Source organism: Apus apus, chromosome 1 (assembly GCF_020740795.1).
Source record: "Apus apus isolate bApuApu2 chromosome 1, bApuApu2.pri.cur, whole genome shotgun sequence".
NCBI classification, from domain to species: domain Eukaryota; kingdom Metazoa; phylum Chordata; class Aves; order Apodiformes; family Apodidae; genus Apus; species Apus apus.
In genome coordinates this window covers 19,244,285-19,267,553 of record NC_067282.1, presented here as the reverse complement: position 1 = coordinate 19,267,553, position 23,269 = coordinate 19,244,285, and positions in this window count along the sequence as shown.

Sequence of the window (23,269 nt, the reverse complement as noted above, 5' to 3'; positions counted from 1 at the left end):
TCAGCCTCGGGTCTGCCAGTGAAAGGTTTCTTTTAAAGAGCAGTCTTCATTGTGCTACTCCCACTGTAAAATGGGTGTAGAGGCAAATCTCATACAATGACGAAGGTGGAAAAATCATAGTAAATCTCCATGTCAGTGCCTTTTGTTTTTACTGCTTTGGATGAGCATTTTGTAGAGCCATAAAAGCATGGAAAAACCTACCAAGCAAGTAAATGTTCTTCTTTAACCCTTTGGCACTGGGCAAGGAGTGTCTGGAAATCTTGACTTTCAGCGTCAAGGGTATCAAAACAAAACAAAACAAAAAAACCCACACAACTCTCCAAGTCTGGCAAGGGAAGCAGAGAGCATAAAAGCTGTGAAAATGAGGCTAGTGAGACAAAAATAAAGGATTGGCACTAGAAAATATTAGGCCTCTGATTTTTTCAACAAATACAAAGAAAAAAAAAGGTTTAAAAAAAAAATATTTCCTGTTTCTGCTTTATAAAAGTGGTATTTAAAGCAGAATATGAAGAATTTATCTGATTGCTAACAAATAGCAGTAAACTAGTCTTCATAAGCTGTTGTCTTAATTTCATGTTCCCCCATTCCAGTCAAAGAAAAATTTTCAAATGAAGAGACATGATAAAGGATTTCTTAGTATTATAAGATCATTTTCCTTCCCAGGCTTCAAAATCCAGGATTCAAATAGCTTAGCCACTATGTTTTCAGAATAAAAAAAGAAAGGAGTAGTCTGTATTTTGACACTAAGTTGTGAATAAGGAGAAAATCGCTGGTGAACTCCTTGTAGCTTTGAAACACAATCATAACAGGGGCCCAGTATCTCAAGCAGAATTGGTACAATTAATTCAAACAGAACTAGGAGACAATTTGCTAGAATACTGAATATTTATATATTCATAATTTGACATTTTTTTACATGTGCATGTATGTACCTGCACAAGTGTGTAGATCAACTCCTTGATTTTACCAAGACATTTTGCATGCCCTCTATTGTCCTTTCCCTATATTGTCCTGGTTGCTGCACTAATGCCTTTGTTTCTGAGCTAGCACAGTCCCATAGTACCCAGTCCACATCTTCTCCAGCTTGGATGAAGGAGGACGTAACTGCCACCCTTCAAACAAACCTCATCATCCCTCATTCCATCTGAAAACCTCCAGGGGATGAGGTACCTCAGGAGATGGCTGTGTTGGTGGACCTCTCGGTCTGTCCCTTCACTGCTGACAGATGCAGTGGGCAGCAAAGGGAGCAGGTGGCAACATCCACGGGCCCCAGGGGGATTTTTGTACAGCAGAGGGCATTAGGTGGCTCCCAAAGGCAGGAAGGCTAGTGAGCTTTCCCCAGTCAAAATTTCTAAATCCATCTTCAACATTAAATCTAGTAGTTTAAAATAATGGCTGCAGTTCACTGCTTGTGAAATGAGGAGAGCAAACACATAATTACCTGCAAGGGCTTTTGTGAGGGTTAACATGGAAAAGCTGAGAGGAGTTTTTGGGACAGAAATCCCCAAAGGGGGACCTTTTCTGTAAGTATGCTGAAAGATAATTTCTAAAGATCATAGCAAAATAATCTTTTAGCTCATTCTTCTATCAACACTTTTCCTGTCAAGTGAAAAAAGAAAAGGTTTGGCCATATTTCTGGATATAGAGCTTTTTCCCAGGAAGAAGAGTAGGAGTGTTTAGTTCTGTTCTGTGTGTGTGTGTCACTACAAAAAAGAAAGTTACAGGAACTGTGACTACAAGATCTGCAGGTGTGTGTCCCATGATCCCAGGCAGAGCAGCTGAGAGGTCAGGAAATTGCTGGTTTCAACTTTGAAGAGGCTATATAATAAATTCAAACTAAAATTAAACCACCTCTCCACTTGGGAAAAATCAAAAGCATTTGTTAAACCTGCAAATCAACCAATTGCATATTTTACTTGTATGATTCTGAGCTATGTGACTCTTCCTTCAAATTACATTTACATTAAAGGACATTAAAGCTGTACCTTTTTGTTCTTTCACCTTTTGCCTTGATAACTACTGCAGTTGCAGTAGATACCGAAAAACTAAAAAGGAGACACAATGTTCTTCAAAGGAGATGCGCAAAGCTCAGATACATCTCATATAAGTATTTTCAATCCAGCAAGTACATGATAGTCTCAGAAAAGCCAAAGGTCAAGTGCAGTTGAGACTTGCAAGGGATGCCAAGTGCAACACAGAGAGCTTCTCTTACTATATTAGTAGGAAAATACTGAACAAGGAAAATGTGAGCCTGTTGTTGAATGAGGGAGATGATTTAGTGAGAGCAGATATGGATGAGGCTCTCCTAGCCTCAGTCATCATCATCAAGGTCTCTCAGGCCTCCAGGCTTATTGAAAGGGTTCTAGAAGGAAAGAACAATCAGCAGCAAATAATGATCCCATCATGGAGTACTTGAGAGCTCTTGACTCACACAAGTTCTTGGGACCAAAAGTGCTGCATCCAAGAGTCTGAAGACAACCGTCTGATGCCTTTAAAAGACTGCTGTCTACCACCTTTGAAAAGTTGTGGAACTCAGGCAGATTCCCTGACATCTGGGGAAAGGCTAATATTGCACATATCTTTTAGAAAAAAGCCAAAAAGAATGATGGGTTGGCGTGCCTTGTTTTGTTTCCTTGGAAACAGTGGAGCAAGTCCTCTTGGAGCAAATTCCTTGGCACGGGAAGGAGAAGGTGACTGGAAACATCCAGTATGGAATCACTGAGGGCAAATAATGCCAGAACAGCCTCATTGCCTTACATTAAAAAAAATTTAAAAAAAAAAAAAAAAAAGTGACTGAATTAGTGGGCAAGGGGAGAACAGTAGATTTGTAGATTTAATTTACCTAGACTTTAGCAGGGCATTTAACAGTGTCTCCCTTCACTATTCTTGTATCCAAGTTGGGACAAATTTGTGTGTGTGTGTGTGTTGATGGTTGGACTTGGTGATCTCAGAGGTCCTTTCCAACCATGATGATTCTGTGATTCCGTGAGAGCACAAGACAGGGCTTCACATTCACCTCCCCTGAGAGGCATAACAATTTGTCTCAGGGACAGCCCCACACAGAAGTTGCAGGTTCAGCCTGGACCATGATTGATGCACATGGAGTCTTCAGAGATGCTGGCATTGGTCTCTGACAAACGTGAAAATGGTGTTTCTGGGAGACAATAACAAATTAAGGTTGGTTTGGTTTTTACATCTGCTTGCAACAGATAGCAGCAGTCATTCATTCTGGATCTCACTTTCAGTGCCTGCTAGATAAAACAATTTGACCAAAGCTTAGACACAGTAGAGGTACTGAGTGAAAAGTCTGTATAACATGTTATTATCACCAGGAAAACACTAAGACACCCTTGACATCTTTTTGAGCAACTTTAACTTGAAACAGGAAAATAAACCAAGTAATACCCAAGATGGAAGTTAATCAGTCAATTACAGCCCATGGCAACTGAAGAAGATGGTGTCACGATCCGGTATTCGGATAGGTGGCACTTTTTTATTAAAGGTGATCCCAAATGGTGAAATTAAGACGCAAACGAGGTCAGATGTCACACGCACAACAAACTTTTATTAGAGTAACACAGCAAAGTCCCTAGAGCGGATAGGACAGGGAAGAAAACAGAGACAGAAAAGAAAGGAGAAAGCAGAAATACAGAGGACAGCAAGCAAGAGCATAGTTAAAACCACGGTCCAGCGATGTCGTCGGTGGGGAAGTGGTTCCTGGTGGGGAAGTGCTTCAAATGCACCCATAGTGTCACAGATTTTTATACAGTTCTTGCCCACTGCACCCCCACTTTTCTCCCTGAATAAGGGAGAAAATCCTGCTATCTTCTCTGTGCTCCTCCGAGATAGCAAGGGGGTAGGTATGGCTCCAGGGCTATGTCCTGCAGATAGTCTTTGTTTGGCTAAGTGTTAAGACCAGCCATTTCAAAGAGGAGGTTGAGACAACTGGCAACACAGGATTAGTTTATTGCAGTGGAGTTCCAGTCCTAGGAAGTGGCTTGAGACCAGCACGCTTTGTCTTGTCCTGCTAAGTTGGTGGTTTTCATGAGATATCATATCCAGGCCTGGTTATCACTGAATACTCTGTTCCCAGCACCAGCTGTAGATATCCTTTTTTTTTTTTCCAAGCTCAGCATGTCCCACATTAAACTCCCCAGTTCTCAGGTACACATTGCAGGAGGAGAAGCAAAACAGTTGAGTGGGTTGCTGAGACATCTCTTTAGTCCATCAACAAATGTTGTTCAACTCTCAGATGCCACAAGACAGACAACAGATATCCTGAGTGCCAAAGTCCATCACTTATCTCTTGGATTGTTCAAGACAAGCACTGTACATTCTGAATGCCACAGATGGTGAAAATGGAAAATGGAAAGCAATTTTAACTCTTATTATTGTTTCTACTTCTTCCTAAACCAAAGATACAACCAGTTCCACCACCGCTGTATATAATTCTTAAAAATCAGTCAAGCAAGTGAACCTAAGCATCAGGCAGAGGAGCAGCAAAGCGATCTCTGGGAGGAGAGAGAATTAAGTTCTTTCCCTACTTACTAAATTACAAAGTAATGAAAACAGGACTGTTCTCTGAAATCTGGGCCCTCTTTATACATCCATCCACGTTAATCCAAGAAGATGTTGTGTTCATTAAGCATATCCAGTGATTTGACCGTATTCTATCAGTTTGTAAATGGGAGCCTTTTAAGAGAATTCCATTTTAAAATGCAGAATTTTTATCAAGATTTGAGATTCTCTCATTTAGTGTTAATGAAACATGAAATATGCCAGCTGCCAAGCTTGCTAGTCTAGGCAGGATTCCAGATTAGCCTGCTTTAATACTTTATTTTCTTTCTTCTTTAGTGGTGATAGGAAATAAAAGTAACAGTGGGGATTTTGTTTTGCTTTGCTTATTTTCTGTGAGCATCTGTGGAGGCTTTGTTTTTAATGTTCTTGCTTAATATCATATTCTCCAGAAGATCCAGAAGTAACCTTGCCAAAGATAGCTTCAATTATCCAATATGAAGCATGCAGGAAAACACAGTATCATGGATTTTTTTTTTCTTTCTATATTTTGCATCTGTAATCAAGCTCATGTGCAAATAATGGCACTTAGACATCCTACTACTTGATTGTGCCTTTAATTCAGGAAGTGAGATAAGTAAGTGGTATCAGCTGGGCCAGCAATTAACTATGCATTGAATTGCAGTTTCAAAAATAGAGCCTAAGTATACTCTCTTAAAAAGGCTGGTCCCAGAATATCTGTGCACCAAGTGCATTTGTACGTATATTGTTAAAATATATGTAGCCATTGAACACTTCCTAAAATGCACAGGATAATATGAGGTGGACATGCACTGCTCAGCATTCAAAAAGACAGGAGTGAACTTGGGAGCTTGCAATCTGAGTGACCATCCAGCACCTTCAGGCCATGTCTTCCTGACAGACTATGGTGCTGTGTGTGGACACACAGGCTTGCTGAGCACCCAAAGCAGTCTTGCTCCAGTGCCCCAGTCCCACTGTGGTAGCAGGCAGTGCAGAGCACCGTTAGTGCTTCTGGCAGGGCTTGGTTTGTTGAGAGCAGACCGGGGCAGATAAACCAAGAGCTGCATTGTATTAACAGAATTTACAACATGAAGGCAGCCAAAGTACAATGCATTCCTCTCTATTCAAACTGGTGTGGAAATACCACAACCTATTCTATTTCCAGACAGTAAAATACATACACATATATACTCTAGTTGACCCTGCTCTAAGCAAATGATTTGGACTAGGCAACCTACAGAAGTGCCTTCATACCTCACCTGTTCTATGATAACTGACATGGGGCAAATGTCAACACTATCCATCTCTTCATTAAAATGCCCTTGAAAACCTCAGAGTGAGTACATGGAGGAGGACTTGGAGAATAGAGAGTATCCAAATATGAATAGAGACATCCAAAATCAAAAAAGAAATTTGGAACAGAAGACCTGGATAGTGGTACAAGCAGCTGGTCTAGAAAAAAGCTAAGCCTATTTTTAGCAGTCAGGTTTTCTGGGAAAGAACTGGACAAAACAGTCTTTGTGAATAAAGTATCTGAAGACTTCAGCTGTATTTTTCTGTCAGTGAATCATTGGCAAATATCTCTTTCATTCTGAGAATTTGCCATAGCTAATTGTCCCATAATTTATTTAAATCTCTTTCCATTATGCACACAGAATACTGGCTATTAGTTATTTATGAGCAGTAGCCAGCTAGCTCTGGGTCATGACTGAAACTGTTCAAGCAGGAGAAAACAAACAATTTAAGAATAATGAGCAATAAATATTCTTTCTTTCTGCATAGTAATGTCCCTGTTTCTAGGTGAAAGTCACTGTTCACTGAACAGATACTAACAAAAATTCATTTAAAAATATACATAAATAATGAACAGGAAATGTTTCTATGTAGCCGTTATCAAAATGCAAAGAAGAATTGTAACATATTCTGGGTCAGATATTCTAGACTGAGGTAAAGTCAGCATCATCCTAGTGCCGACAGTGGGATCACTGAAGTTTTATTGATTTAGAGCAGACAGAAGTTTGGCTTTTTTTTTTGCTTTTTTTTTTTCCTGTTATTCAACCAGCTTCACTGCAGAAGATTAGAAAGAAAGGACTTAAAATGCCACAGTAGCAGGCAATTGGATAGATGAGATGCAAACTGATTAAGACGTGAATAGATTATTGCAGAGGTAAAGGAAAAAGAAACCAGATTCTGGCAATGTTGCTGTCATTGGGACATATGAACTTAGAGGAGATGGAGATAAGGCCAGAAAAGAAAGTCTGACATTAGAGATGTCTCAATTTCTGAAGTAATTTGACACTAAACTTTGAGAGCTGAAAAAACCAACAAAATTCTTAACAAATTTAAATAGTAAAAGATTAGAGGAAGAGAGAGGCTAGCCAACAGATTTCACCTAGAGCAGATTTAGAACAAGTTTTCATCACCAGGTCTATTCTGGATTCAATTTTTGAAAAAATTATATACATATTTTAATAATTAATTAGAATTTTGACTGCCATTTTCCCACCATCTGGATTTACCACCCTGATAACCAACAAGATATTTTTCTAGAGATATTAGATAGCCTGGACATGTGAAGCCCTTTTCCAAATTTTCCTAGCTCAGAGAAACCACACAATAAGAAGAAACAAGCCTGCCTGAATTTAAAACCAAAGAGGTGCTGTCTACAGATTTGTACCAGTGACAGAGACAAAGGACCACAACACTTTCTTCACTCACCATCTCTGCCATAATCCTGCCTACACACAGGTGTGCACCAGCAGGTACATGTACCCATGTTTTTTCTTAACCATCAGAGAAACATGAAACAAAGAAATAGGCCAGGTTTGCTTTGTAAAATGATTTCTTTAAAAAACAAGACTACAGAAAACACATGGGAAACAAGAAAATGCTGAAATTTTGGAAGACTAACCACTTCAAATGCAGTTGCCCATGTGCAAAAAAATAAACAAGCTCATGAACCCACTGTTTAATAACTTGACACTAGTCATATATAAAAGTTAAATGTCTGAAATAAATACAACCTACAGCAATCCTAGTGTAAAGTAATTTACATTGACAGCTTTTCAAAACAGCTAGTTTTCCTTGATCCAAAACAAAATTTTCAAGAATACATCACAGCTGTTTTTAAACCTACAATACAAATTCCTGGAGAGGAAAAAGAAATAAGAAAAACAGATAAAAATTACTGTAGAAAGGGAAAGGCATGCACCCATCCAGCCCTTTTTCTGCTATTTCTCCGTGAGACTGGATACTCCATGGTAAAGGAAAAAAATACATTTACTGGAGCAGGATACAGGCCTGCAATTTGGTATCACGGATCAGGAGAACTGCTGGAGGTTGTGCATGGTCTGGTCTTTGCTAGACAGTTAAAGTAAACACAGAGCAAGAGAAAATCAGGATCTCCTCTCACTGCACCCTCCCAGTTCCTCATGACTTAACACCAGTTCAATTGCAAGATCAATCTCCTTTCAAAGATACAAGGCTAAAGGCCAGCCAAGGCCTACAGAGTAGTGTGTCACTCCTCCCCTAAATAATTCAGGCAGAAGGAACCTGATCAAAGAAGTGCTGACATTCTATCAAAAGTCAGACAATGTGCTCATGAGTAATAAACACCATCACATTGTCAGGATGTGCCAAGACTTCCATTGAAGTACAAACTGGAAAAGGGGGAAGAAGGCCAGAAAGGCAATTGCACAACATATGTGACAGAGACTCAACAAAAATAAATAACTCCCCAGCCAGAAAATAAGCCTCTCTGATTCCCCTGTGCACTGCAGAAGGGACAGACAAAAGACCATTCACACTAGGGCTGTGTTTCACCTCATATAGTAGCTGAATGCAGGAGACCCTTGGTGCCCTACAGTTATCATAAGCTGCATGGCAAAAAGTTTGCCCAGCACAGATGAAACTAACTCAGCATGTGAACTAGTACACCAGAGGTCTAAAGGACAAGGAAAAGGTTGGCAAAAAAATTGACCTGTTTGGAAAACAAATCCACAAAAGCACTAGTCATCTTTCCAGTTTGCAAGTCCACGCCACTGGAAAAGTGCCTTACCTCACTGGAGTTCGGCATCACCCCAAGGATCAAAAAGTTTCAGTGAAAAGAGAATTGCAAAACTTTCTCCCTGATGCTTTTCCCAGAAGGCTGTAGCTTCCAGGCGGAAACATGAAAACAAAGCTTATAGGTCATTATGGGAAAATTCCCAGAGACTGTCTTTCCCTGGAGCTAGGGTGTCTGAGGTAAAAAGTCAAGCATTGAGCATGTCCTGCCCTGTTCAAATCTGTTCATCACCAGTGCTAAACAATGTATGTTGCACGTATCACCAATAAAAATATTGAACATTTACTTCTTTCTCTTAATGTCATAGTTTCTTCAAGCAAAAACATTACCATCTCCTACAAATGCCAGTCCTCACTAACTGAAAGACTCCCACTTTAGTCATTCCTTCCCATAGTCTAATTTTACTCATCAGTCAGAACTCTCTCTTGACAGGACAATACATGGCATGACAATGCAGTACAGTAAATTCTACAAATCATACTGTTCATATCATGAACATGATATGAACATATCATGAATCATACCTTTCTTCTATACTTCCCTTTCTCACAAAAAAAAAATAAAATAAATAAAAATCCAGGACACATCATGCTTCCAGATCTCACAGGACTTTGAAGAGGTGATGTTGTCTCCATATAAAAATATAAAAATGTTCTCCTGTGAAGAGATTTGTCATCATGAGCAGATCAATTAAACAGAAAATGTCATAATGAAATAAGATGTATAAAGACGGACAAATTCTTACTAGAAATCAGGTACACAATAGTCAACAGTAGTATAATGTATCTGGTGGGAGGGGGGGAAGGGTGTGAAAAGCTGATACTTTGTGTCCTTTTAATGAAAGCTCTGCCCTTGGAGAGAAACTGCAAGGACCTGACACAACATCTGGTTTCTGTGGCCTGAGAGCAGGTGAGATGACCAGGACATGAAGGAGGCAAGGTGTTATTCCCCACCCAGAACCTGTTTGAATAGCATGGACTGCTGAGAGTCAAAAGGGCACAATAAGGGCCAAATATATTATGAGCTTGCTCACTGCCAAGATAGCTACCACCTCCATGTCTGTGCACACCATCATAACCTTTCTCTTATGAAAAAGCTGTTGTTGCCTGGCTCTGCCTAAAGAATCGAAAGCTCAACTGAGGCAGAATTTGCTGTCACCACCTCACTGCCACAATGCCAAGAATAAAGAGAAAAGGAGCTATAAAAGCAGATGCATAAGAAAAGGAGCCTGGTAAGGAATGCCTGTGAGTTTCTGCCTCCTCTCAAGATGAGGAGAGCATATGTTTCTAATGGCTTCCTTTTATAAAGTGTATTGAGATAAGGTCAGGGGTTTTTTCATCAGTGCAAATCCTTATTATAAGCTCTTCCATCTCTCTATCTGGCAAAATAATCAAGGAAAGATTGTGCTTTCAGTACCTACAGCTCTAAGTCAAAGTACAAGTCATTGCTTGTAATATTTTACATTTCTGTATTATTTTATCACTTTTAGACACCAGCTACATGATGTGGCACACGCAGCATCTTACTTTCTACAGGTCTAATGAAACATATCTCTATTCAAAATTTTAAGCTGATGCTAATATCTTAGGTCATCCCTACAATATCAAAGTAATTTGGATACGTCATGAATATAAAAGGACAACATTTTCTAATATTTTGAAGTTTGAAAAGTTGTTTTCTATTGAAGTGAGTATTCATCTTTTCAACACAGACTAACAGGAGCTGTGGATGCTCATCAAGTCTGAAAAATTGAGAACCTAAAGTTAATGGAGTCTTTCACAAATGTGCCTGCAGGTATGTACAAGTGTATTTCATATTCAGACAAGGGGATAAGTGAGAATAAGATATGTTTTGTACCAAATCATCTAACATGAAGTGTTTAAGGTTTATTATGGGAATTTATTAATGTTTTAAAAACATTATCCAATGGGAAAAAAAGAATGTTTGGAGAGGCATTCATTAACTCAATTCAGAAATTAAAATGTTTGGGGCAATGTTCATCTCACTTAGCTCTGGAAATTTCCAGTTACATATCTAAATCTGAGTAAGTCACTCTAGGCTCCTGTGAAGCCAGTATTGAGAAAGTAATTACTTCTGAGGAGATATTACTATTGTCATTTGTTGTTGTTGCTCTTAGTTTCCCTCTGAAACAACAGAAGTGTATTTTGAAAGTGCTTGGTGCTCTGGAACAGCACAGTGTAACAGCTTTATACTGTACCTATATTGTAAGGAAGGGAGGGAGATTGACTCTTCTGCAGAGGCTCAAGCAATCAGAGCAGCTGAGGTAGGAAGGCACAGGTAGAGGTCCTCTAGACCTACTCCTGCTCAAAGAAGGGTCATCTCAAAGAGGTTTCTCTAATAAATCTATTAACCTTTTGGGACACTGGTGCCTGGTGGTGTCAGGCAGGATGATCAAGGCCTTACCAGAGCTGTTGTGCGTCACATATTACAAGAGAGTGGCAAAGTTACCTGGCATTTTCAAGTGGTAGAACAGTTCCTTTGACCAGAAACAAAAATATTCAACAACAATGAAAAAGACATAAAAAATAAAAAGACGTGGAGTGGGGAGGAGACAGGAAAGGATGCAAAAAAAGTCATGACATCCCATGTAATGGCTTGGTAGGAAAATGTTTTCACACATCAGCCCACTGAAACTAGACTGAAGCTCCACCCTGTTTAATGTCTGTATTTTAACTGTTGATAATTGAAATGAAACACACCAGCCTTTACTTATCCTGCCTAATGAATGTTATCGTGTGTAAAAGGTAAATCAATAACAGCTGAGATCAAACATACCGATCTCCTTTTGAGTGTACAATGCTCTCATTTATATAAATCTTTACAATCTGACTGCCCTTCTCATTTAAGCACAGCGAGTGAAACATTACTCAGTACAAAAGACCTTCTCTCCTAAGAATTCTCCATGCTGTTTGAAAGGGTAGCCCAAATGAATTGCTGGAATGACCATTGAAAGTGCTTCTTGTTAGCTATGACTGTCCCTGGGAATTAGCCAGACGTGAGGTAACAAGACCACAAAGTGCTGTTGGTATTGGCAGCAAAGGCAAGGTTCATCATAGTACCTCTTGTCTAGACTAGGGATGTAAAAGGAAATAGAAAACAATTATTCGACTATATGCACTTGATGTTCCATCCCCTTTTTCTATAGAAAAATGTAAGACATTTGGAATTTTTCATTTTTATTTGGGAAAGACAAATTTGGAAACCAGAGTGACTCATGCTGGAAAGTGTCTGACTGGCATGTGATAGCCAGCTAGCTCCAGAAAGTTAAGGCCGTAAGAAGAGTTTGAGGAAGGCATCTGGATTCAGATTTTAATGTGATTTAACTATTAGAAACCTCATCATTCTTTCTGCTTTATTCATGGTGTAAATGATAGGCAAGTCCCTTACATTGACAATCTATCCGTTTACAAACAAGCTGCTGTATATTCCAAGAACTCCCCATGCCCTGGGAATAAGAGTTGTACGAATGTATTATGGGCCCATTCCAAAGTGCATTGCATATATCTCCTACTAGGTAATTCTGGAGGGAATGTTCAGATCAGACCCCTATTTCTTACTCACTTGGGCAGCTGCAAAACAATTGCTTTTCTCTGCAGAGCATCCTAGCACTGTGGTATCCCTGTCTGAATCAAAACTCACTCACCCTTTGCACAAAATCCCTTCTCATTTCCAGTTGCTAAATTAATGCTGGCATCCCCTAGCCCACTCAAGTTCAGTTACAGAGGGGGTGGCTGACCCAAAGCTATAGACTGAAGGAAAATTTATAGTCTTTTTTCAGGACTTTCCCCAGAAGCTGATTCACACCTGCTTGGGGATTTTTTTCCATCCAGTGGCAGCTGCTGTAAGTCTAACAGCACTTCTCACTCTCCCTTGCTCCCTTTCTTTCATCAGGGTGCTGATATCCTCCCCTTTCACCCACCCCTCATTTCCTTTAGGAATAGTAGCCACTGAGTTTCTTCAGCCACCACATCTATTCTATCTCTCAACCCTCAGCATTTATCCACTGTCCCATTTCCTAGTAATAAATCAAGGAAAAAGTCACCATCTATGCCCTAGGATCTCTTTAGTGTCTCTACCCATGCAGGCTATTGGGAGGGTAATGCCCCCTGCTCTACTACCACCTTTCTTTTTTGTCTTCCATATCTTCTTCTGTTTCTGTTCTGTATGCCTTGTTCCCTATTTTCTCTTCCATTGTGTGGTGCCCATATGGCCCTCATCACACTTCTGCACAGAAGCTGACCTTTCTTTACCTATTTATCATTCAAATAAGAACTGATGTTCTTGCAGACAGGCATGGTTTTAGCAGCAGATCTGATGGGACTCAGCACTTTCCTCTAAACTCACCCAGCATTGTGTACATGCTTCATACCACATGTGACACTGTAACACATTTTTGACCATTTGCTATTCCACACACACAGAACTCCCTTTAAAGGCTTATTTATTTATTTATTTTCATTATTCTTATATTGCCTTACTTCAGTCCCAAAGTGCTACCATTCAGGCACAGAGGCTAGGAAGAGCTTTCTGTGCCAGAAATGGACAATGTTGGAGTCCTATTGAAGCAGGCATGCATGCTGTCTTCTACCTGTTGCTTGGACCTCCCTGCTTTTCTGAACTTTGCTTGTCACTTCCTTGGAGAAGAGGCATTCTCACATCCCATCCATGCCAGATCCTCAAAGCTGGGGCAATGCTTAGTATTTGCAGATACACAGAGCAGACTGAGACACTTCAGGGAGTACCAGATACCAAATACTCGTCATGCATATGGGTATCTGCACTCACTCCCTGCCTCCTTCTCACTCTTATGCTACTATCTGAACTGATGTGGAGCTTCCCAAGGAATCAAGGACCCTTTTTTCTCCTCTCACCTTCCTCTGCCAGCTTGTGCTCTAAATAAGTCTCCAGGCATACAGCTACTTCTCAACTCGATGTCCTTCCATGTCCTTGTTCTAACTTCTCTTTACATGATCTGTAAGTGACCATCTCTCTGACAGCTTCCAGACCTCCCTGGCATGCAAGCAATACTCTCACAAGGTACTTTACAAGACTTTCCATCACTAAATTGCTCCCCCTCAGATTCAAATTTGAACTGGATCATAATAAGCTCTTCGCATATGTCCAAGGAAAACCATTGAGACTTAACGATGTCTTGAAACACTTCTTGAGATTTCAGTCTGACATAAAGATTACAAATAAAAGAGAAAGTGCACATCAAGCCTGATATTTGATGAAGATATGCAGCATATCTCCTATGTGAAGCAGAATTGACAAGTCATCCAAATCATCACAAAAACCTTGAAAAACAGGAGTTCTCCTGTCCATACAGGAGTATGACGGTTTTACAAAACGGGATGGCAAAACAGACAGGGAAAACTTTTGGTAATTATGCATCCTATTCAAGGTCTGGTGGTGTATTTGATATGCAATCTGTATTTAAGAAGCATTTCTTTTGGTTGACCCCAGAAGAAATGCAATCCCCATCTGCTGTCCTGATCATCCATACATGGAAAATTCATCCACCCTTTAATCTGTTCTGAAACCAGTCTTCGTCTGATATTTTCAAGTGTTTGGGACATTTTTTTTCTCTTGCATGACTCATTTCTGATTCTTTCTGGACCAGAGCCAGAAGTCTTACAGGAAAAGCATCTCTACATAAGAAAAGCTCATTTTAAAAGGTTTGAATTGTCTGGGTCAGGTATATGATCTAAAGCCAAAAGCCTCTCTCCAGCAGCCTTATCATTATTTATACTTGATCACATGTCAAGACCATAAGTCAGATCTGCATAACTAACTTTCATTCCCTCTATTAGATACAAAAATGACAGCAAAATAGCTCACTCATCTGGGATCATTCACTGGCTGTTGTCAGGTTGGCTGAATTAAAAGAGAGTTGAAAAGCTCTTGCAGAGCTGAAACAAGGGTAAAGCAATTATTTTGGTGTAATTTATTTCTTTACATAAAACTGGTTTAGCACTGACCAATACATTTTCCAAGGGCAGGGGGGGTAAATCCTAAATAAGTCATTATAAAATGAGACAGTTATTCCATTTCACCTGTATTAAATTTGAGTTAAATAAAGTAAGTTTCAAAGAGTAAGACAATCGTAGTTTGGCACCAGCTGTTGTAGCCCACTGAGAAAAGGGTTTACTTGTTATTGTGCGTATAATTTTTTTTTTTTTTTTTCAATTACATTTACTTCTGGTTAATTTTTCTGTTTGCTGCTGACTGAAAAAAATAATTTATAGTGCTCAAGGGACTGTGAGACTGAGATGTACTTACCATCCTCTTGATGGCTACATCTGCAGAACTGTTGTTTTTTCTGCCCTATGAAGCATGGGAGAAAGCTCTTTGCTCCTATCTGTGTCTGCTTTCCTGACCAATGAATCTGAAGAAAGTGTTAAAAACTATGTTTAACAGTTAATACTTGTAATGTTGTCTGATACTTCTTTACCTTAACGTTCTAAAAAGAATGTGAAAACTTATGTCTGAACATAGCTTGCTGATATTTTCTAATGCTTTCTGTTCACTTCTTCTTTGTCTATTTAATCAGGTTACCACTTGAGTCGCAGCAGAGGTACTGATCACATCCTGAACCCTGATGTGTTAAGCTCTGTGTGCAAACATAAACACCACAGTTCTTTCCTAAAGAATCTGTATTTGCAAGTACTTTTCAATTCACTATAGCAAAAAAAAGTGAACTGGATTTCAGTGAAAGCAAAGTTTACTAAAGACAGACATACCTGCAGAATAGGGATGGGAAAAAAAATTGTTGTTGTGGACCAAAAAAAATTACAGGTAAGATTATGACAGCCTTGTTTTGCAGTGATCAGCTAGCTCCTGTGAGAGAGCTGGGCTGTGTTTCTCTTTACCAAATATTATCTTAGTCATCTAAGACAGAGTAACTGGTGACAAGAGTTCTCACAGAACTGAAACAGTCTCTTTTTATGTCACAAGAGTGGAAAACACTATGTCTTGTATAAATTATATTATTATCACTATAATTATTAATAAAGGCAGGTTTTGCCAGCTGATACAGACAGAAATGAGCTTAGTATAGCTCTTTGTCCAGTATAAGCCTTTTGTCACAAGACTTTATTTTTTACAGTGTTCCATGAGTGACTTTTGCATTCTAATTCCACACTAACCAACCTGTGTAACATTGCACAGCCACAGATCCACACATCACAAAATAATTTAGGTTGGGAAAGACCTCAGGAGGTCACCTAATCCAACTCCTTTTTCTAATTAGGATCAGATAGATCATATTGCTGTGTCTAGCTGAGTCCCAAACACTTTCAAAGATAAAGGGTTTGCAGTCTCTTTGGACAACCTGTGTGACCATTGTCATGGTGATATTATTTCCCTAATATCCAACAGGAATTTCCCTGTGCTGAAACTCACGTCTGTTCTGCCTCATTCTCTCACTTTGGAACTCCAAGAAGAGCCCTGTTACCATGTCTATGTGAAGTAGTTGAAGACAGTAGTGAGGTCTCCCTTTTGTCTTCTCTTCTGAAGGCTGAACAAGCCCAACTCCCTCAGCCAGACCTGTGCATCCTTTCTTCAACCCCTTCTCCTCTTGATGGCATCCAGTGCACTCATTCCGATTTGCTGGAGTTTTTCTTGTCCTGAAGAACTCAGACAAAGCACTCCAGATGGAGTATCCTAAGTGCCAAGTAGAGCAGAACAATGACTTTCCTCAGTCTGTTTGCTACAGTGTTACTTTTGCTGATTAGGATGTCATTGGTTTTCTGTGCTCCAAGGACATATTGATGGCTCATGTTCAATTTATTGTCCACCAGGACCCCCAGACCCCCAGGTCCTTTTCTGCAAAGCCAGTTGGTCTCCAGCCTGAACTGTTGCATGGGCTTATTCCCTCCCAGATGATGACTTAGCATTTTTTGTTTAACTAATGAATCTTGTCAGTCCATTCCTCCAACATGTCAATATCTCTGAACAGCAGCCCTACTCTCCAGCATATCTACCACTCGTCCCCAAGTGTAAACTTGACAGTGGACTTGGTCCCATCATATCACTATAGATGTCAAAAATGACATTTAACAATACACATCATACCTATATATACATATATATTGCTATGATATGTGTACATACATTGTTTAATATAGTTGCCCTGCTCAGTTACCAGTAGCCCTAGGGTGAAAAGCCATGACCCTCTTAGCAGAAGGGTTCACCCAGAAGTCTGCCATCATTATTGGCATTTCTGGAGAACTCAGATTAAGGGAAACCTTGTGGAATTCAGGTAAACAAAATTATTCTGCCAGGATTTGAGGACCTAGAAGATTCTTGTTTTCTCAGAATTTAGTCTGGCCATGCACGTAAGACTCTTCTAGGATATATCATCCACAATATTTTTTTTGTCTTCACCCCAATGGATGGGAAAAAGTAATTTTACATATAATTTGCTTTGGGAAACCTTTAGGTTTCATGCATTTATATCTCAAATGTGCACTCTTCCTTCTTCACCTTCTTTGCAAAAGAGGACAGTTTTTCAGTCATCGTGGAAAAGCTCCAAACACTCTAGTTCTTCACACTGTCCTTCCACAGCCACAGATGGTCCATAAACTATTAAGTGCCATGTGCAAATCTATTACTCTTTTCATGAAAGGATGCACCATATATTTTGTCTTGCAAAGAAGATATTTCTTGCTCAAAATAGAAAGGATCTGATAACTCATCTTTGGTCCTACAACTTTGGGATTGCCAGTGGACATCCTTTCTGTGAGCCATACAGCTGATCCTTCTGGCAGGCTGAATGCTTCCTTTTACTACATGTCCCTGCTGTACATTCCTCAATCCACATTCTGCAGTTATAAAATATATCACCTTGTGAATCCTTTTTGAAAGGCCTGCCCACCTTTCCCCATCACTATGTTTTGTGCTGTGTGGTCACTTAACTATAGACAGTCAGGCTGAGCTCTACCCTGCTCTCTCTCCAACAGTCTTAACACCATTGATGTCTCAAGTCCAAATCATGGCTGGCTGTCAGCATGGGACACTAAGGCCAGAGCCATCTGGAAGTGAAGTCTGGTTCACTTACCTTCAAGTCCAAATAAATCCTGTACTTGAGACTTGTGTGCTCAAGAAAACTGGTCACAGCAATTTCTCCAGGAATGCAAACAAAAGGGGTACAAGTGTGATTAATTAGGTTTCACAGAATTGGTAGGAAGTTGGCTGTGGTTTAGTACTTCCTCAATTGCTCTGCTTGCTATAGTCACTCCAGGTCTAGAAGTGAATGGGCTTTCATGCCTTGTGTCTCGCTCTCTGAACTACAGTTGGGTCAATACTGCTGTGTTGACCATGACAGGTTATACTGAGACCAAAATGTCATTTGCAACCACATAGCCGGGAAATCCATCCTGGGGATTAGAGTTTAGTTCAAGAAGCCACTGAATTTCTCCACTCTGTTTTCATTCCTGTGCAGCCGATTAATTTGAAAAGTGATGGTCATGCTTTGATGAGAATAATTGTCTATTATTATTCATTCATTCATGCATTGTACCTTGAACCAACAGAATGTAAACAAACAAGTGATGTCAGCATGTGTAGCAGAGAAAAAAATAGTTTATGAGAACATACCCTTTCTTGCATATAATTACATGTTTTTGCTGCTGAAAGTCCCTAAGGCTGATTTCTTACTTGCAGTTACTAAACATCATCATTAGTGGGACACTGGGGAATAGAGCTGTTCTGTGAATCCATTTATGTCTTTACTGAAAACCCCACTTTTCTATGTGAAGAGCAACAGTCAGTTGCAGTTTTTTCCCTCACAGCTTTTGATGTGGGCCAGAAGACCATTTCAGGTAATATGCATAACATACCCTGCTAATCTATGTTGGCTTACTACCTACCACAAAGGAAAGAGCCAAACATAAAATCCATTGTTATCCTCATGACTGGTCATATGTTATTTTTACTACTGTAAGGTTTATTGTTTAAATTTGACTTTTGATGCTTTCATAGATATTTTGAGCTTATACTGAAATAAGACACATATTTACTAAATAATTCATTGGTGAGGCAAGAAGATAATTTGGCAAGGTTCTCTTCCCCCCCTCAGGCTTATAAATTCCAGATTTTTTGCCGCACCTATTTGACACATATTTTCTTTTTTTTTCTTTTTCTCTTTCTCTTTTATTTCTGAAGAGCAGGAATAACAAGATTAACCCTGAAAAACACAAAGGGAAATGCTGTGGTGCATTTTTTTTTCCCCCTAATCCTTTAATGGGGGCTCAATCCTAACCCCTGAATCTTTTTACTCAGTCCAGTTAGTTCTGGATCAGGCTTGTAGACAGGATTGCTTCTGTTCCTTGGCAGGTTTCGGCTGACAGCCATCCTGCACAAGAATGCATGAGAGAACCCTCTGTCCTTGGCATAAACTGGCTGGGGTGTTAATCATTTCTCACTGACTGACACTTTTTTTTTTGCCTTCTGACTTTCCAGGTCATCTGTTTCTCCCCTCCTGGTGCTCTCAGACACACCGTGTTCTGCTTGCTTTGGGGACTCCAGCAGCTCTTTGCAATGTTTTGTGTCTAGGAGTCTCCCAGTAGCCAGTACCTCCCTGGTAAACAGGGTTCTGACAGCCTTTGACTGGCTCCAGTTTGTGCAGCTGCACTGCACTGGGAGAAGCAAAGAATATATTTCATTTAAAAGTGAAAGAAAGGTTAGTCCAGTAATGTGATCTGCTGCAAAACTGCTCTCTCCTCTGAGGGCAGTCAGGTAAAATCCATTACACAAAGAATTTCAAAGATTCTTTTTTCTAAAGCTGTGAGTAACAATGCAGCCCATTGTTTACATTTTAATTAACTTCTGTTTCACCGATTTTTAAATAAGATTAATTAACCTAATGCTTTTAGCTGAATTATTGTGAGCTGAACTTATTAAAGATCTAGCTGAGATCTTCAAAGAGTAGCATGGCTTGTTTATGTAGAGGAAGTCAAATTAGCAATACTTCTATAGTAATTTAGTAGCTCATTGATGCTAGTAGCTCAGTGATGATAAATATTTCTTGGAGAATCTTTCCTCAGCAGCCTCTGATCTTAACAAGTTTTCTTCTTTACTTTTGTAGTATGTACAACTGCCCCAGCCACCTAGAATATAAGGAAAGGGAGGCTACTTGTGTAGTACAGTAAAAGGTCAACATCAAAAATACAGAAGTATCCCTCTGCTTGTGCCAAAAACAAAGAGCACACCTGGCCTTGAAGATACTCCAAGGAAAATAAAAGCAGAGATGTGCTGAGTGCCACTGCCCTCTACTTGCTGCCCTCTCATCTGTGATTTGATTGCCAAAATACTAACTCTGATTAAGAATATAGTTGATTTTACACTGTGATTTTCAAACATATTTTTCAATACAGTTGCTAGCAAATGTGCAACAAACGTGTGTGGAATTGAGGGCATGCTGTGTAACTGTGCTTATCTGAGAACAACATTGCACACCTACAAGGAAGTGGATGATTGACTCATTTATAGGAAAGACATGTATATATAAAATATGTCTGCATTCATGAATGTCTGATATGAATCAGTATGGTTTCTTGATGGTGTATACATGTAGGGCCCTAGATCTCTGGCTAAGACTACAAAGCATATTACACAACATAGGAAACATGTGAAAAGGGAGTTTCAGGCCAAATTTGCAATGTGCCACTCCCAAACTAGTGACGTGCTGATCTGATCTTCCAACCTAAGTTGTTTGCTTTAAATCATCCCTCCTGTCAGTAGCACAAAAGTGCTGTGACAGCAGCTAGGAATTGGAAAGGAAGTTCCCAGCTGTGCCATCTTTTTTCTAGTCACAGTCTCCACATGTACATTAGCTTTTTGCCTGGCTTCTTCACTATCTTCTCATGATTCTCAGGACTTTCCCATCTCTTCCAATTTTTATTCTTGCTTTTAGAATGTATTTTTCTTAACTGAATCTTCTAGCTGACCATATAGTCCCCCAGGAGAATTAAAGCAACCAAGAGTTGATCAACCCTTGCCCCATTGCCCAGAGAGCTCCCGGAGAAAACTCCATCCCCTTCCAGCAGGATTTCTTGCCCAGCCTGGCAGGCTCTTCACAATTTTCCTACATTCACAGGCAAATCTGAAGAATATTTTGGCATCCATTCCCACATAGCAATGATGTGTTCACACAGGTAGTTACTAGACTGAACACTGAAGACATAAGAAATTCTTTCCAACTCTGATGAAGGTTGCAGTCCTGTGTCCGTGCTACCCAGGAAATTACCTACTGAAATTTATTAATGTTACAAAAAGTTTAATTTGTCTTCACAGCCTTAAAGGATAAAACAGACAATGACCATGCTTAACAAGCCATGATTATCTCGTGATCTCAGACAGTAATGCATTGTCTCCTTGCACTCTTCTGTGTCACAAATCAAAAGCATCCCCACGGTTGACTGATGCATTTTGACAAATAAGTAAAAAGCTAGACAGGATTGCCTGTGGTATCAAACCCATCCTCAGTCTATCTGTTTCTAGCATGAGGAATAAAGGAAGCCTTTTACTTAACTGTCACCACATCACAAAACCATTCCAGTGAGCCAACTAGTCTCATGACCACATTATAAACTTCAGTTCTTGTCACTCTTTGGTTTGGTTTGCCAAGTATGGATGAATTGGAGAGGACATTCCCAGTCATAACAATAATTTTAAAAGGCTAAGCAATCCCAGACCACTTTATCCAACAAGCTACTCTGGAGCTTAACATCTAATAGCTTGGTCACTGAAGGCCAAAAATCAAGTCACCATGCCAAGCAGAATAACATTTGCTTGTATTCATGAATAAACAGGAAAGCCCATGTTTGCTTACTCCTTGCAGATACTATGGCCACAAAATACCTCTGTGGTCATCTAGCCTGATTGTCTCCTTAATAGATGCCATATGTCTTCCCATGTTTATTACTAACTCCATTTCTAATAGCTGTAGTGGAGTTAGACTCTACTGCTTAAAAGAAGTCATTCCATGAGTACCAGACTGGATGAAACAAGTTTCCTTTGACTCTGAGCCTCCTGGCTGATTGACAGATTAGTTGGGTATCTTTAATGCATTTGAATTCTGATGAGAGTTTCTCTCTTAAGAATTGCAGTCTATTTAGAGTGATAATCACAGCAGGAGTCAAGTGTTAAAAATTGAAACAAAATTCATTCACTCCAGACTTACCATTCACTGTTTTAGCAGTGAGAGATTGACAACCACGTGTATTCCTTGTAGGTAAAAATACGTGGATGCACACTGCCATATCATGGTATGTCTCTTTCATGCTTCCTCCTTTTCTTATCAAGAAAGTCTAAATTGAATCTGTTTTGCTTCACTTTTTAACACCTGATTCATACTGTATGAATGTTACTCTTCATCATTATCGTCAGATCTGTTTTTCACAATTTAGGTATGTAAAAGGCTATGAGCAAGCCATCATAACAGGCTATATCCAGTAAGCTAAATAGGTTGCACCTCTTGAATTGTTCTATAATTCTCTAATCTTCCATGTGGCTTTTGCCTCTCCAATTTCTCAACATGTTTTTTGGAGACTAGACACCAGAACTAAGCTCTACATCCCAACAATCCATTACAACACAGCCAGCTATAAAAGAAAAATGTTGTCCCCATCCTGACTGGTTTTTCTGATTATATATATGTTAGCACTTATCTGTTTTGCCCATGGTTTCATCATATTTCATCATTCATATGTCCATGGCGCTCAAGTCTTTTAGAGTCCCTTCTTTACAAAATACAGTTGCTTCTCTTCTATGATGGATGTTATTCTACTTTTTTTATGTTAAAGGCCATATTATTTGCTTGTAATTGATTTACTAAGTGATACAGATAAGCCTGGGTAAGATGTGTCTCACCTACCTTTAAACAACCCCAAAGTCTGGCCTTTCATTTATGCTAACCACACAGGTACCTTTTTGAGGTTTTGGAAAGTCATAGGTACTTCTAGAGGGCACTTTCTCACATCTGGTTTAGATAATGACATGGGATGGATTGTCCCCTGGAGGTGCCAATAACTCTCTTTTGACTTTACAGGACTGTACAACCAGCATAAATCATACACCTGACATTATGGCTGCTAATGATGGGACATCAGGCAAATCCCATCCCCCGTAATATCTTACCATAATTTAGCTCTACTCTGATCTTTATGCACTTTCCTTCTGTTTTCTTAAGAGTGGATTTAGATCTTCACTTAAGCTACAAGTATGAGTTTTGAAATGAAAGAAAGACAAGGACTTATCTCTACAGGGTGCTGCAAAGATAAACACATACACTAATGATGATTTGCCTGTTTCCAATTGTATTTTTAAACCTGCCTGTTAACTTTATGAATAATTTTATCTTTTTCTCTTTTCTTCCACCAAAATGCCATGCGACATCAAATTCCTTGTGTAATAAAAATGTCTTATAACAATCCTAATGTTTGACCACTTATCCATAAACTCACTGTGATTGACACATACTATAGGTTTTCCTTTCTGAAGTCCCATTCTAACTATTCTTGGGATCAGTGTCAGGCCAGCACATTTAGGCCACCTGATACTGTAATGCTTTTTTATCTATCCCTCTGAAACTTCCTTTTCGTTACAAAACTTATGAAAAATCAGTAGTAACCGTTCAGGCATCTC